The sequence below is a fragment of the Lissotriton vulgaris genome, chromosome 3_1, assembly GCF_964263255.1.
Source record: "Lissotriton vulgaris chromosome 3_1, aLisVul1.2, whole genome shotgun sequence".
NCBI lineage: Eukaryota > Metazoa > Chordata > Amphibia > Caudata > Salamandridae > Lissotriton > Lissotriton vulgaris.
In genome coordinates, this window is record NC_141689.1 from 763,273,806 (window position 1) to 763,289,002 (window position 15,197).

The window sequence follows — 15,197 nt, forward strand, 5'->3', positions numbered from 1 at the left end:
TATATGTGAGTATTGATATATGTACATAAGTGATTATATGTGAGAGTGAGAGATTGGAATAGTTCCTGTATAAAGAAATATGTGTTTCTATAAGTGATTGATTAAGAGAGTAGGTCTGTGTACGTTTCCGTAAAAGTAAGTGTAGGGGTGTGTGTATAGCTGTATATGCAAATAAATGGATGTTTGTAACTCTATGGAGGAGTGTTGGTGTGTAACAGGATGTATAGGTGTATGAGTACATATGATGAGTGAGTACATGTATGAGTGACTATATAGAATTGTTGGTGAATGAGTGGATGTGTATGTAGATGGTGGAATTCCTAAATAGGTTGTTGTAACTGGTATTGGTATCTCTATTTTTTTGAAAATTTTAGATTCTATTTTTGAATGTGTGTATCAAAAGTATATTACGCTGAGAGGAGGTCTGCCTCTCTTGTACAAGGATGATGTTATCAGTGATGTCATTTGAGATGGCATCAGTGATGTCATGAGTGATGTCACTGACCATGTCATGAGTGATGTAATATGTGACATCATGTGACCTCATCAGCAGTACATGGCGGGCGCGCAAGTTATAGTTGGCTGAACTAACTATAATGGGGGAATTTCAAAGGTTTTGTATGAGTGAAATGTCCAGCTAACTATAACATGTGTGAAACCTATGGTTTTTTTCAATGAATTTGCAAGGTTTTATAAATGCTAATTCCTAACTATATTGTATGTGAAACCCATGTTTTGTTTCAGTAAATTTGCAAAGTTTTTTAAATGCTAATTCCTAACTATAACGTGTGTGAAACCTATGGTTCTTGCAGTGAATTTCAAAGGTTTTGTAAACTATAATTATTACATGTATTAATTATTATATTATTATATTTCTGTATTTTTATACTAATGTATTTCATTTTTGATATAAATATTTATATTTATTTTATTTTTTAAATTATATTTCATATTCTTAATGTAAAATAATAACAAAAGTAACTTCAAAAATATTTTTTCCAATATATTAAAATTGAATTCTATATAATTCCTTTTTCGTTGTTTTTTTTTGGTAATCGTACCGTACGCGTACGGCAACGGAATTACACCAAATTTGTCAGAGAGGTAGAGTTCAGTTTTCAGATTGTGCTTTTTGTTAAATGGTGTAAATCCGTTCAGTAGTTCCTGAGGAAACTTCTATAGACTATGCATGTAGTGTTCTATGCACCGGGAAACTTGTCTTTTATACCTTCAATTCCCCAATCTGTATCCTTACACTTCCAGTAAACACTATCACACATCTGTTTCAGTATTGTAGTGACAATACAGCACTATTTGCTTCTCTATACACTGTTCTAAAAGAATCTATTCACTACAATAAAACACTAATAAGCAGATGTACAAGAAGTGGTACATCCCTAGAGATATGCCAGTTAGTGTGTACTGTGATATCACCTCCTTCTGGCGCAGGGCTTTATAATGTGATGCACCTTCCAGATGTGTCACATTGTAAATACTACACACCATGGCACATCTTTTGCACCACCAGTGCATGAGAAAAGTGACACAACAGCTGTGTTAAAAGAGACACAAGGGGGTTGTAAATCCACCCGTAACACCAGCAGTGCAAATTGAAATATAGACTTGTAACATATTTATGTGCATAGTAATGTATTCATTCATTCATTTATGAACTACACATTAATTCTGAGAAACTTTCATACCCTAACATAGAAATATAGTTCTTTCTTTGACCAGTGAAGGTAGTTCTAAAAAGAATTGTTTTTTTTTGTGTTTTAGTTTTCTATTTTTTTGTGTTTTTTTTTTAAACCAAAAAATGGAACTGGAACCCAAAAAGTGTCCAACAGGAACAAAATAATGAGAAAAAAAAACGAATGTCGAGGACAGTGATGCTCCTGGTTCCTGCGTTTTATCAGTTCAATAGACTGTTCCCCATAACACAAAAGGTTATCGCAATAAATGCAAATAATGTTAACTTCACCAAAATCAGGATCAATATGTGGGTGTGGACTGCTTGCTGAAGATGCTGCTGCAGCAGTTGATGTGCTAAGTGCAGTAGCAGGTGGATTGTCCTGCAACCTCCGTGTTGCAGCTCGAGCAAAGTTGTTGGGGTGCAAGTTCTTCATGTGTTACACCATATTTGCTGTGCCAAAGGAGTATTTTTTGGATGGATCACCCCTTGCAAGAGTTGTTCAGTCAAATTTTACAGGTTACTTTTGGAGCATTAACCTTTTTTTGCCCTTCAGGGAAAGTAAACAACTTCCAAATTAGAGTTTCTTTCTTCTTCTTTGGAGGTTTTTCAAGAATGAAATCTCCCTTTGAAGAATGGCTGGAAGATGAGTCCATTGCTGTTATTATGGCGATTTCCTTCTATTTGACAGGATTCTCAGGAGAGATGCTTCTTCTTAGAAAGTCAAAATAGAATGATTAAAGTAGGAGGGAAATTTCAACAGTTGGATTAGGAAGTGTTATGAACCAATCAAATCTCTTCTTTTAAAGTCACATGGCTTTGCGTACGCTTAGGTATACACCTGTTACAACGCAACTTTTACAACTACCTACTATTACAACGCAACTTTTACAACGCATACCATTACAACGCATTGCGCTGGGGGGCGCTCTAGGATAGGGAATAAGTATAATTTACTATCCAACACCTTCCCTAGTGTCCACGGGGACTGGAGTTAGAATAATAAATTATACTTACCACTATCCAGCACCTCAAAGCGCTATGCGTTGTAATGGTATGCGTTGTAATGGTCGCGTTGTAATAGTAGGTAGTTGTAATGGTATGCGTTGTAACATGGTACATCCGTACGCTTACGGTGTGCTTACGGTGCTCTTACCATGCGAGTTCGCATGAAGTTCCACATCGCTTTGTGTAATTGCTTTTAAAAGTAATATACGATTGTTAAAAGTTTTGAAAAACTATTTTCATAATTATCCTAGATAATGTGTTAAACAATTAAAAACAGTTGCGCCTTTCGCGTACGGGGCGCCGTACATGAGATCACATGGAAGCTTTGATGCGACGCGTAACGTCAAAGCGTATTCGTAGCGTATCAGAGCACAGGGCGCGCTACGAGTATGGTTACAAGTGGTCACTCATTGGAGATCCGGTTCTGGGCCTGCCTCTGAGCACATGATAACCCCGCCCCTGTCTCTCTTTGTTGTTAATTGTTGGTGCACACATTCACACTTGCACATGCGCGGTGCTCGCCTGCCCACACTCCCCAGATGTCACCACCTAGCTTTCTTGCTATTACTAAGCCTGGAAGCCAATACATTAGCCAATAGGAGGTCCCCCAGGGCCGTCATTCTTGTAGAGCGGGAAAACGCTACCAATGACGGCCCTGGGCTTGGTATGGTCAGCGCCCGCGGTTCCCAAATAATACGGGCACTGATGTGAGCACACTCTCTTTTGCCTGCCTGTGCTGCAGTGACAGACAGACTGATTGTAATACGAACTGTTTGCTCGAGCGGAGGAGGACTTGTGACACTCGATGTGGTGTCCATGCTGCTGCCGCCCAGCCAGGCCACCATAGGCGCAGTGGTGGCGGCACCCACGGCCAGCCCACCCCAGGCCCAGCCAAAGCTCCAGCCTTTGAAGACAAGACAAGAGACGACAGAAGCAAAGGTAGGATAAGCCACTGTAAATTGTACCTGCATGATAGTATTTTTTTTTACTGCGTCATGTGGCCCTCCCAGCTCTGATTTGCTTTATTTTTAGGCACCACATGCTTTGAGCTTCATGGTATTTGCTCCCTCCTAATCCTCCCGTGACTTTTAATATTTATTGCTGCCTCACGTGGCCTTCCCAGGCCTCTATTATTATTAATCGTATATGGTTGATTGGAATATTTCCTTCTGCGTCACGTGACCCTCCGAGGCCTTATTTAAATAAATTGTGAGTGCATTAATTTCTGTGTCGTATTTTTGAACTGTGTCACGTGCTTTAGCCTGTATTGTTATAAATTGTGCGTTCATAATAGTATTATCTTTTTTACTGCGCCACGTGGTCCTCCCAGCTCTGTATTCCTTTATTTTTGTGCCCCACATGCTTTGTGCTTCATCGTATTTGCTCCCTCCTAATTCTCCCATGATGTTTAATATTTATTACTGCTTACGAGGCCTTCCCAGGCCTCTATTTTTATTGATCGTACTTGGATGATCCTATTATTTAATTTCTTCTGTGTCACTGGGCCCTCCTAGACATTTCTTTAATAAAGCATGAGTGCATGAGTTTCTGTGTCGTATTTTTGAAGTGTGCAACGTGCTTTCGTGTCTGTTCTTAGACATTTTACGTGCATGATGGTATTTTTTTCTGCGTCATGTTACCCTCCCAGCTCTGTTTTGCTTCATTTCTGTGGGGTACATGCTTTGTGGTTCATCGTATATGCTCCTTCCTAATTCTCCCACGGCTTTTAATATTTATTACTGCCTCACATGGGCTTCCCAGGCCTCTATTCTGATAAATTGTGCGTGCCATAACCCCAAAGTTAATGTAAGATTTCTACCGCTCAGGAAATTGCTTCCTCGCATGTAATGGTAGGTACTTCCTCTCCCTCGCTTAAAGTTTGTTGGCGGATTGAGCTGTAAAGACGGAGTGACAGTTGTTTTAGTAATTGTGTATTCAGACACCTTTATAGTTATTTATGTCTTTGTAATTGAATGTGAGCATGTCAAATTTGTTCTTTACATCTATCAAGGAATTCTCTTCACTTTTTTCCCGTTTATCTTTATTTGAAATAAAAATGGATGCCACTAAGTACCAAGAGGTTCTGGAATATGCAAGCCGTAATGTGAATCCTGATGGTTTCACTAAAGTCCTGAAGCATGGATCGAGTGTGAAAGGTAATCTATTAAAGGGTACCTTTTTTTAAGGAATGGGACATAATTTAGATGTGTGGTGTAATGATGTTCCAGTTACATAGCCATAAATAATAATTCTTCATCAATGTGTGTACTGAAAACCTTTTTTTATTTTAACCTTAGTGTTTAGCCATTCCAGCAACAGTATTGTCCTGTATATTCCTGGGCAAATATCGCTCTTCTGCTTTTCGGGTAAATATTCATATCTATTATGTGACTTTTCAGTGTTAAAGGTGCAAAGGAATATTGAAAGTTAGTGATTCTTCGAATTAATGTTTAAGAGTAGAATCGAGTAACGTTTAGAACACTATGACAAATGCAAGATGTTTTTCAAGGGAAGTTTTTTTATTTTGAACATATTATTGCATTGATATTCACGTCTTCGAATAGTTGTAAGTCTAAACGTATGTATTTGGGTTGTAATGTAAAGTTTGCATGATTGCATTTTTAACTCTACAGGTTCCTTTTGAGAAAATGGACATTGTTATTTGCCCGACAAATACTGGCTGTCATTGGATACTTCTGGTAAGTGAAAGTTTTTCAACATTCATCAGTCCGTTTAGACAGTTATTGTTCGAAAATATATTAAACTGTCAAAAAAAATCAAATAATTTAAAGGCTAATATTTTTAAATAATTTTGTAATGTATCTAGAGTAGACATCTGTACCATGAAATGTAAACTGTCCATACTAAAGATCTTATTTCTATAATGTTTTTTTATAGATTTTGAAACCTTTAACCAACACAATAATCATTCATGATTCACTGAGTAACAAAATGCAGACCTATCAAGAGCTTTTATTAAATTGAAGGTAACTTTTCCCCCAAAAAATGTTTGTTATCTCTTTATTATTTCTTATATTACATAAATATAAAATTGTCAATATGATTTCTCTTTATGAAATTAAAAAAAGCAAAATAATTAACATAACCATTTGTATGTCTCTAAAGGGTTTTCCTACAGCAATTGAAGCGTCCTGACTATGACCAATGGCAATTAGTCATAGAATGTACCCAAAAGCAACAGGACAACTACAATTGTGGTATTTTTTGCATGCTGGCTTTTTAAAATCTTAATATCTTGAAGATACATTACTTTATCTTAATAGCTTACTTCTTTACAATACTAGTAAATAGCAAAGAGGGTTTTCAGGGATGACATTTATGAATGTCTACAGAACGAACCTACAGTGCCCATCGGAAGCATATTGCTATTCGCATATGATATTGTCTGACCACTACTATGGTCCTAACACGGTTGCTCTGAAACCTATGATTGCTTTTCAACCCCAATCCTAATGCGAACAATGTCATTGTTATTGTTATTTTCATTATGTTTGTGAATTTTCAATTAGGTTGTTGTCTAGCCGTTACAATTTCCTTTATGCGCCACATGCAGTTGTGATAGTCTTATTTCCTTGATTTGAAAACACTTGGAAACATGTACAATATATTGCAAATTCAGTTTTCAATGGTTAGCATTCCTATTATGATGCGCTAATGTACATCTTTTTTACATTTAGAGTCATTTGTAAAGTATTGTGGCGTCTGCAACTAAAAAGCTTCAGCAATTTATACGGAAAACTTTATGGTAAGGATCTTTTCTGAGTTGCGTCCACCATGTTGGTTAGCTGGCTATACACCCTTCCTAGTAATTGACTCAACACCACTTTGCCACGGACTGAGGACAGTTCACTATGTTTACTATGTAAATAAAGCTATTGACCTTTATACAATATGAATAGAGTAACAAATTAATTTTCACTTTCTTCCCAACAGGCTCAATATTTAGAATGCTGCTGATGGGTCCACTTTGAATGTATCCAAAGGAATGCAAGCTCTTACTTACATTTTTCAGGTTACAAATGTAACAAATATATGTATTAAGAAAATAAAGATGTGATCGCATGCCAGCTGTAAAATTACATATTCTGCATACTCCTGCCATCTATTGTTGTGTCCGGATTATCATAAGTAGTATTTCTGTGAAGAAGTCTTTCAAGTTGCGAGTAAGGTATCTCCTCCTCTTTTTTTTTTATTCTGTGTGAACATCGACTCCATTGTTTCTATTCACAAACTAGTTTTATAATGGAGTAAGTATGTGTTACATAGAGTTGTCAATGCGTATGTGAAATAAATTAAGCATGGGCTAAAAATTTGTCTAACAGAGGGCAGAAGGACACGAAAAAACGAGTCTAACAGAGGACAAAAGGGCACAAAAAACGGGTCTAACAGGGGGCAGAAGGGCAGAAAAACAAGGGAAAAACGAGTCTAACAGAGGGCAGAAGGGCACAAAAGCAAGGGAAAAATGAGTCTAACAGAGGGCAGAAGGGCACGAAAAACGAGTCTAACAGGGGGCAGAATGAATCCCGCCCTGCGTGTTTGTCCACGAAGATGCCACCTTTTTGTGCAATACCTCTACTCAACTGGAGTACTTTCTACTGTCTAATCACTAAGTGCTCCCTTGTTGGCTAAATGTATAGGGGCAGATTTACAATAACTGGCGCATCCCCAGGGATGCGCCAGTTATTGTGCGCCGCAGCTCCGCCACCCATGGTGTGCCGCACCATGTGGCAAAAACGGCACAGATGTGTTACGCATCTGTGCCGCAAAAGCAGCGCATTGCTGGAGCTGCGTCGCAAGAGCAACGCAGCTCCAGCAATGCTCTGGGGGGCCCTATCTCCCCAATGCTGCGTCAAGCCTTGCGCCTGGTTCAAGCAGGCACAGGGTTTTGAAGCAGCATTGTCCTAAAAGTAACTGAGTGAAATCTTGTAGATTTCACTCAGCCATTTTTGGGAGACGTTCCTGCGCAGAAACGCCCTCCCCTGCGCCGGAACGCCTCCTTATGGCACAGGGCTTTACAACCTGATGCATCTCTCAGATGCGTATTGTTGTTAATACCCAGCTCCATGGCACATCTTTTTTGCTGCCGCTGCGTCACAAAAGTGATGCAACTGCGGTGCAAGAGGCGCAAGCGTCTTGTAAATCTGCCCCATAATGCTTTTACTACACTGTAGCTGCGTAAAGGGCCATAAGATGTGTCTCCAGTGACCATGTGTGCCTGTGACTGTGTTACAGGCACATATGGTCACTGGAGACACATTTTCTGGCCCTTTACGCAGCTGCAGTGTAGTAAAAGCACTATACATTTACCCAATGGGGGAGGACTTACTGGATTAGCCAGTAGAAAGTACTCCAGGGCAAATCGCAAAAAAATTCACGATTTCCCGGAAAAATTAGCAAATTCGCAGATTTTTTTGAAATTTTGTGGGAAAATGTGTGAATTCGTGGAAAACGAATTCGCAAATTTCGCACATGCTTAAAATAAATAATAACATGAAACAACTACAAGTGTGGGCGGGGTAGGCAGGAGGACACATGTGGAAAGGGGCGACCACTCGGTCCCCCCGAACGTATGGCAGAGTGCCTCGATCCCCCCGGGAAGCCATTTTGGGCGGGAGGTGCGTCTCGGCTGGTATGCCCGAAGCGGCGTAGCCGGGGCGCGCTTTTTCCCACCCTAGAGTGGGCTGGCCTAGACACTGACGCGGCCGGCCACGCCCTCGGGGCAGGCAGGGGCGGGTTTACGCCCGCCCGGAAGATGGATAAAAAGGGACGCAAGACCAGAAGACATCCTCTTGTTCCTGTGCTCTGAAGCTGCACCTCCTCGCTGCACGTGAGCTCGAGACGGAACGAAGAGCCAATTTTGAGCGTTTTAATCGTTCTTGTTTGTTTTACAGTTACTCTGTTGGAGAATGCCGAAGAAGGTGGGAAAACGCATGACTACTGAACAGATGCTGCGTGTTCTCATGAAGGAGATGTCCGAACTAAAGAAGCGGGTGGATAAGAACGAGGAAGGGGGACCAAAACGTCCTTTGGCGGGAGCAGCCCCGGGAGGGAAAAACAAGAGGCCCAGGAGGGGAGCAGCGGGAGAAGACATCCCGGGTCCCAGTGCCCCGCTCGAGGCACCAACTCCCGTGCCGGAGGAGGGGAATCCGATTCCCGTTGTGGTCACCCCCGTGTCCGAGGACGATATGCCGCCCGAGCTGGCAGCACAATTGGCAGCGTGGTTGGGTAAAGGTAACGAGGGCGCCACGGCTGTCGACGCGCAGGCGCTGATAAAGCAACTGCGTGAGAAACGGGAGGCAGCCAAGGTGTCCGTGCCGGCTGCAGTAGTGGACAAGACACCAGGGACGATTGCGACCACAGAGGCAGCGTCCGGTGCAGGTAAGCGGCCATTGCCGATTGCGAGGGATGAGTCAACACCCTCTCGTAGAGAAAAGTTGGGTCAACATGTTCCTTTGGCAATTAAGGAAAAGATTTGGGCGGGGGAGTATGTGAACATTTTCTCGTTGCTTGTTGATCATTATGAGGTAGAGCATGTTAAGAGTCAGAAGGATCTCATGCATCCGAGTGTTTGGCACGCAAAAATGGCCGCCTTTAAAGTGAATGAGAATATTGGCAATTGGGGCAATGCTTGGGGAATTTTTACGTCAATCTTGGGGGAACGTAGGCCTGAGTTGCTTTCCGAGTTTCCAATCTATCAATCGCGAATCATGGGGTACTCGACATCGCACCAAGGTAACCATTGGTTCTGTTACGATAATCTTTTCAGAAAGGCAAAGGAGCATAATAAAAGTTTAACCTGGGATTGTTATGATTCTTTGACTTGGGATAAAATGAAGGAGACAGGAATGTTAAAAATGCCGTTGGTAGGAAGTAATGTTGGCGAATCCTCCCGGCAATATGCGGGGACGCCCTTTCGATCAGGTACGGGTACCGACGATTACTCGAGACCTGCCGGCAATACAGGAAAAAGGGGTTTCTGCTTTAATTTCAACAGAGGTAAATGTACTAGACCCCAGGGATCGTGTAAATTCAAACATGAATGTAGTGGTTGCGGGTCGTTCCATCCTGAGTCCACGTGCAGAGCCAGAACGGGTGATAATGGGGGGAGAGGAGGCGCCAAACAGGTCTAACGTAGTCCGAGGGGCGCCTTTACCAACCCCGATTGATACCCTGGCGATGATTCCCTGGCTCAGTGAATACCCGGATCGTACTTCTGCTGGGGTGCTGCGGAACGGTTTTTCGTATGGTTTCCGCATCCCGGTAGGGGACTTTCAGGGTGTGGAGAAGTGCAAAAATCAACTTTCCGTCCTGCAGCATACGCCCGTAGTACAGGATAAGATCCGGAAAGAGGTTGCTCGAGGTCGGGTCGCCGGCCCGTTTAGTGTACCCCCGGTGCAGAATTTTGTTTGTTCTCCTTTAGGGGTAGTCCCCAAGAAGGACCCAGGTGAGTTCCGACTGATTCATAATTTGTCAGCTCCACGAGGTCTTTCTGTAAACGATGCAATCGATCCAGAAGTGTGTTCGGTGCGGTACGCATCCTTCGATGAGGCCGTAGCCATTTTGAATCGCCTGGGGCCCGGGGCGCTGATGGCGAAGTCAGATATCGAGTCAGCGTTCCGATTGCTCCCGGTACACCCAGACGACCAGCGTCTCCTGGGATTCATGTTTCAGGGTTGTTATTACATGGATAGGTGTATGCCGATGGGGTGCTCTATATCCTGTGCCTATTTCGAGAAATTCAGTAGTTTTCTACAATGGGTCTTCACAAAGAAAACGGGTTTCCGATATGTAATGCACTACCTTGATGATTTTCTGTTTCTTGGGGCAGCCGGGGATCTTGAATGTGGCCGGGCCTTGGCCGAATTTTGTGTGTTAATGAACCAGTTTGGTGTGCCATTGGCGCCGGGTAAAACAGTGGGTCCTACGACTTGCCTCGAGTTTCTGGGGATCGAGTTGGACTCCAGTGAGGGTTGTTTCCGTTTGCCAGCTGACAAAGTGTTGAAGTTCAGGGCTGCACTGCAAGTGTGTATAAATGCATCTAAAGTTACGCTGCAACAATTACAGCAGTTGGTGGGACAGTTGAATTTTGCCCTGAGGGTGATACCAATGGCCCGCCCCTTTTCCCGTTCAATTGCCCAAGCGATGGTCGGCCTAAAAGAGGGCCATCATCGCACGAGACTATCGGCTGAGGTCCGCCAGGACATGCGTATTTGGTTAGCATTTCTGGCGGACTTTAATGGTCGAATCGTCTGGAATAAACCAGCCGTGTCCTCTGAAGAGCTGGGGCTATGGACAGATTCAGCAGGAAGCATAGGTTTTGGCGCCATCTTCGGCACAAAATGGTCGGCACAAAAATGGCCGACATGGTGGCATGAGAATGGTCTGACGAGTAATATTGCTTTCCTGGAACTGTTTCCCATCTTGGTGGCCCTGAGAACATGGCCCGAAGGGTTCAAAGATCACTCTGTCATATTTTGGTCTGACAATATGACCGTGGTCGAGTGTATCAATAGTCAGGCAGCACGTTGTAAACTGATTTTAAGACTGCTCAAGGAAATTGTTTTACTGTGTATGCAATTGAACGTGCTATTCAGAGCAAAGCATGTCCCAGGGGTGATGAATCAGGCGGCTGACGCACTGTCTCGTTTTCAAATGCAGGCTTTCTCGGGTTTCCTCCCCTCAGCGGACCCAGAGCCGGCACCCTTTCCCGAAGCTCTCTGGTCTCTCGGTGCCCCGAACTTCGTCACCTCGTGGGAGAGAGTCTAGCACCAAGGACGAGGAAGGCATACGAAGGGGCGTTTCGGGCCTATTTAGCCTTTTTGGGGACTGATAGAGAGGGGCTTTGGGGCCACGAGGAATGGGTGGTGCATTTTCTGATGTCCTTGCGTAGGGCTGGGAAGTCGGTGGCTACGGCCCAGAGGCATCGTGCTGCCATTTCCTTTGTTGCCAGGGCTCATAATATCCAGGACCCGACAGCGTCTTTCGTGGTACAGAAAGCGCTGCGAGGGTGGCAACGCCTTGAGGGTCGCAGAGTAGACGAGAGGCGCCCGATAGGTTTGGATAGGTTGGCCCAGTTGTTGGCCACACTCCCTGCCACATGCTCATCTCAGTTTGAGACAGCATTGTTCCGAGCCGCTTTTACGCTTGCATTTCACGGGGCGATGAGGGTGAGCGAACTGGTAGCAAGGAACAAACTGGATGTGGCGGGGGGTTTGTGCCAGGAACACGTTCAGATCAGAGGAGAGACGATGACTGTCTCCTTTGTCAGGTCCAAGACCGATCAAGATGGGATGGGTGACTGCATAATCATACGCAGGATTCCCGGGTCCTCCATGTGTCCGGTAAAGTGTTTAGAAGACTACCTAGCACGAAGGGTGGCATCATGGGGGGGGACGTTGTTGAGACACGCGGACGCCACCCCACTGACGAAATTTCAGTTTCAGCGGGTGCTTGCGATGTCAATTGCCGCTGCGGGCTTGAACCCGGGCAAATTTGGGACCCATTCCTTTCGTATAGGGGCTGCTACAGAAGCTACAGCCAGGGGTCTTAATGTAGAACAAGTGAAACGAGTGGGGCGTTGGTCCTCCAATTGTTATAAGAGATATGTGCGGTTGCACATGTTGTGAAGCTGTAATAATGTACTCATGCTTCTTGTTTTTCTTTGGTTTTCAGTTGCGCAAGCCTACGAGGCGGGACGGACTATGCAGTCGACCCAACACCGGGCCAGCGGTCAGACATCACCGGCTGTGAAAAAGGAGGTGTGGGTCGTGGGCCACTCATACGTGAGGCGCGCCGCAGACGTATTCAAAGCAGGTGACATGATTCACGTAGCTGGGGAATACGGGTACAGGGTGTCCTTCTACGGAAGAGGCGGTCTCTGTATTGACCAGTTTCAAACATTTTTCGAGGGTTTGTTAGGGCGGACGAGGTCACCGCCGTCTATAGTTATAGTACATGTAGGGGGCAATGATTTGGTCACCACCGGTAGACGACTTCTCCAGGAGGCAATGCTTTCCACTGTAAGTTGGTTGGCGAGGAGAGTTCCGGGGTGCACAATTGCGTGGTCCCATTTGATTCCACGAAAGGTGTGGCGGGGGGCTATTTCTATTCCTGCTTTGAATCATTCTGTTAGAAAGCTTAACAACAAAGTGAGTAGGTTGTTCCGTTCCAGGACATTGCATTCTATTTCTCATGGCTGTATTAATGATGACAGTATGTATTTGGGGGATGGTGTGCATTTGTCTCGGGTGGGGAATGAGTTACTCATAGGAGACTTCTTAGCATGGTTAAAAACGTTGAAACATGACCTTTAGGTAGGAGTTTTGTGGGGGGTCCGGATAGCCGGTCAACTATCCGGCCTGTGGCGGTAAGGTCATGATCGGTGAGCACTAATTGGAAGATCCCTATGAGTGGGCGTCACCCAACACGGATGGGAGCGCTCGGGAGAGGTGGCCTTTGGCCCCTCAACGGGGAGGCGGTCCCTTCTAAGGATGGGTCGCCGAAAGAAAAGGAAAGGCGGTCAAGGCCCCTTCCTGTGTAGGAGGGGTTACAGCCCCCTCCTGGGGAATTTCCCGGGGCCAGTGACATCTGCGACGGCAGATGCGGTAAGTTGTGTGGGGTTGGGGGGAGGTCTACGATACCTTCTAGATACCTCACACGAGTCTTCGAACGACCTTTAACTGGCGTCGAGTTTATAGGTGCCCCCGTCAAGTCAAGGGAAATTGGTAGTAGTTGCACTTGAGTACGCCTCAGTGCTGTCGCCCCTCCCAAGTGGGGGGGGTATGTCTGGTTAGGGATCTTGACACCGGTTACGACCTTGCCGTTGGCCCTTAAACGTTAGGATGTACAATTTCAATATTTCAAGAAAATGTTTTGTAGGATGTTAGTTCGGCTAGGAGAACCTCTGTATTAGAGAATCTGTTAAGGTTAGCCAAACATCGCAATGTGGTAATGAAATTGTACATTAATATGAAACTGTTTAATGTTTTAATTTTTTGTTTTAATAAATACGGCCGGGAGGGTCACTCCCTCCCACTTCCAAAAACTTCAAGAACTGTTTCCGGTTTCCCTCCTTTGGGGATTGTGTTGAGAGGGGGTGGCGGGTATCTCAGCCATATGGAAAGGGGCGACCACTCGGTCCCCCCGAACGTATGGCAGAGTGCCTCGATCCCCCCGGGAAGCCATTTTGGGCGGGAGGCGCGTCTCGGCTGGTATGCCCGAAGCGGCGTAGCCGGGGCGCGCTTTTTCCCGCCCTAGAGTGTGCTGGCCTAGACACTGACGCGGCCGGCCACGCCCTCGGGGCAGGCAGGGGCGGGTTTACGCCCGCCCGGAAGATGGATAAAAAGGGACGCAAGACCAGAAGACATCCTCTTGTTCCTGTGCTCTGAAGCTGCACCTCCTCGCTGCACGTGAGCTCGAGACGGAACGAAGAGCCAATTTTGACCCACCCACCAGCCCCTGAAGACAGCCAGTTGTTTTAATAAAATTGATCGATAATTCTATTTCTTTTACAGGTTGTGTTAGTATCGTGTTGATGTTGAATGTGTAATAAAGATTGGTCTAATTTTGTAAGTTTGGTGATTAAAGAAATTCGGATTTAACGTCCATTTATAAATGTGCTTTTCGGTCATAGTGGCCAATGTTTTTTTTTTTAGTTTAGTTAGCATTTGTCGTATTTATTTTGGTCGGGCGGTAAGGTCATGATCGGTGAGCACTAATTGGAAGATCCCTATGAGTGGGCGTCACCCAACACGGATGGGAGCGCTCGGGAGAGGTGGCCTTTGGCCCCTCAACGGGGAGGCGGTCCCTTCTAAGGATGGGTCGCCGAAAGAAAAGGAAAGGCGGTCAAGGCCCCTTCCTGTGTAGGAGGGGTTACAGCCCCCTCCTGGGGAATTTCCCGGGGCCAGTGACATCTGCGACGGCAGATGCGGTAAGTTGTGTGGGGTTGGGGGGAGGTCTACGATACCTTCTAGATACCTCACACGAGTCTTCGAACGACCTTTAACTGGCATCGAGTTTATAGGTGCCCCCGTCAAGTCAAGGGAAATTGGTAGTAGTTGCACTTGAGTACGCCTCAGTGCTGTCGCCCCTCCCAAGTGGGGGGGGTATGTCTGGTTAGGGATCTTGACACCGGTTACGACCTTGCCGTTGGCCCTTAAACGTTAGGATGTACAATTTCAATATTTCAAGAAAATGTTTTGTAGGATGTTAGTTCGGCTAGGAGAACCTCTGTATTAGAGAATCTGTTAAGGTTAGCCAAACATCGCAATGTGGTAATGAAATTGTACATTAATATGAAACTGTTTAATGTTTTAATTTTTTGTTTTAATAAATACGGCCGGGAGGGTCACTCCCTCCCACTTCCAAAAACTTCAAGAACTGTTTCCGGTTTCCCTCCTTTGGGGATTGTGTTGAGAGGGGGTGGCGGGTATCTCAGCCATATTAATCAATAGCGCAACTTTCCACAAATAGATGCTGT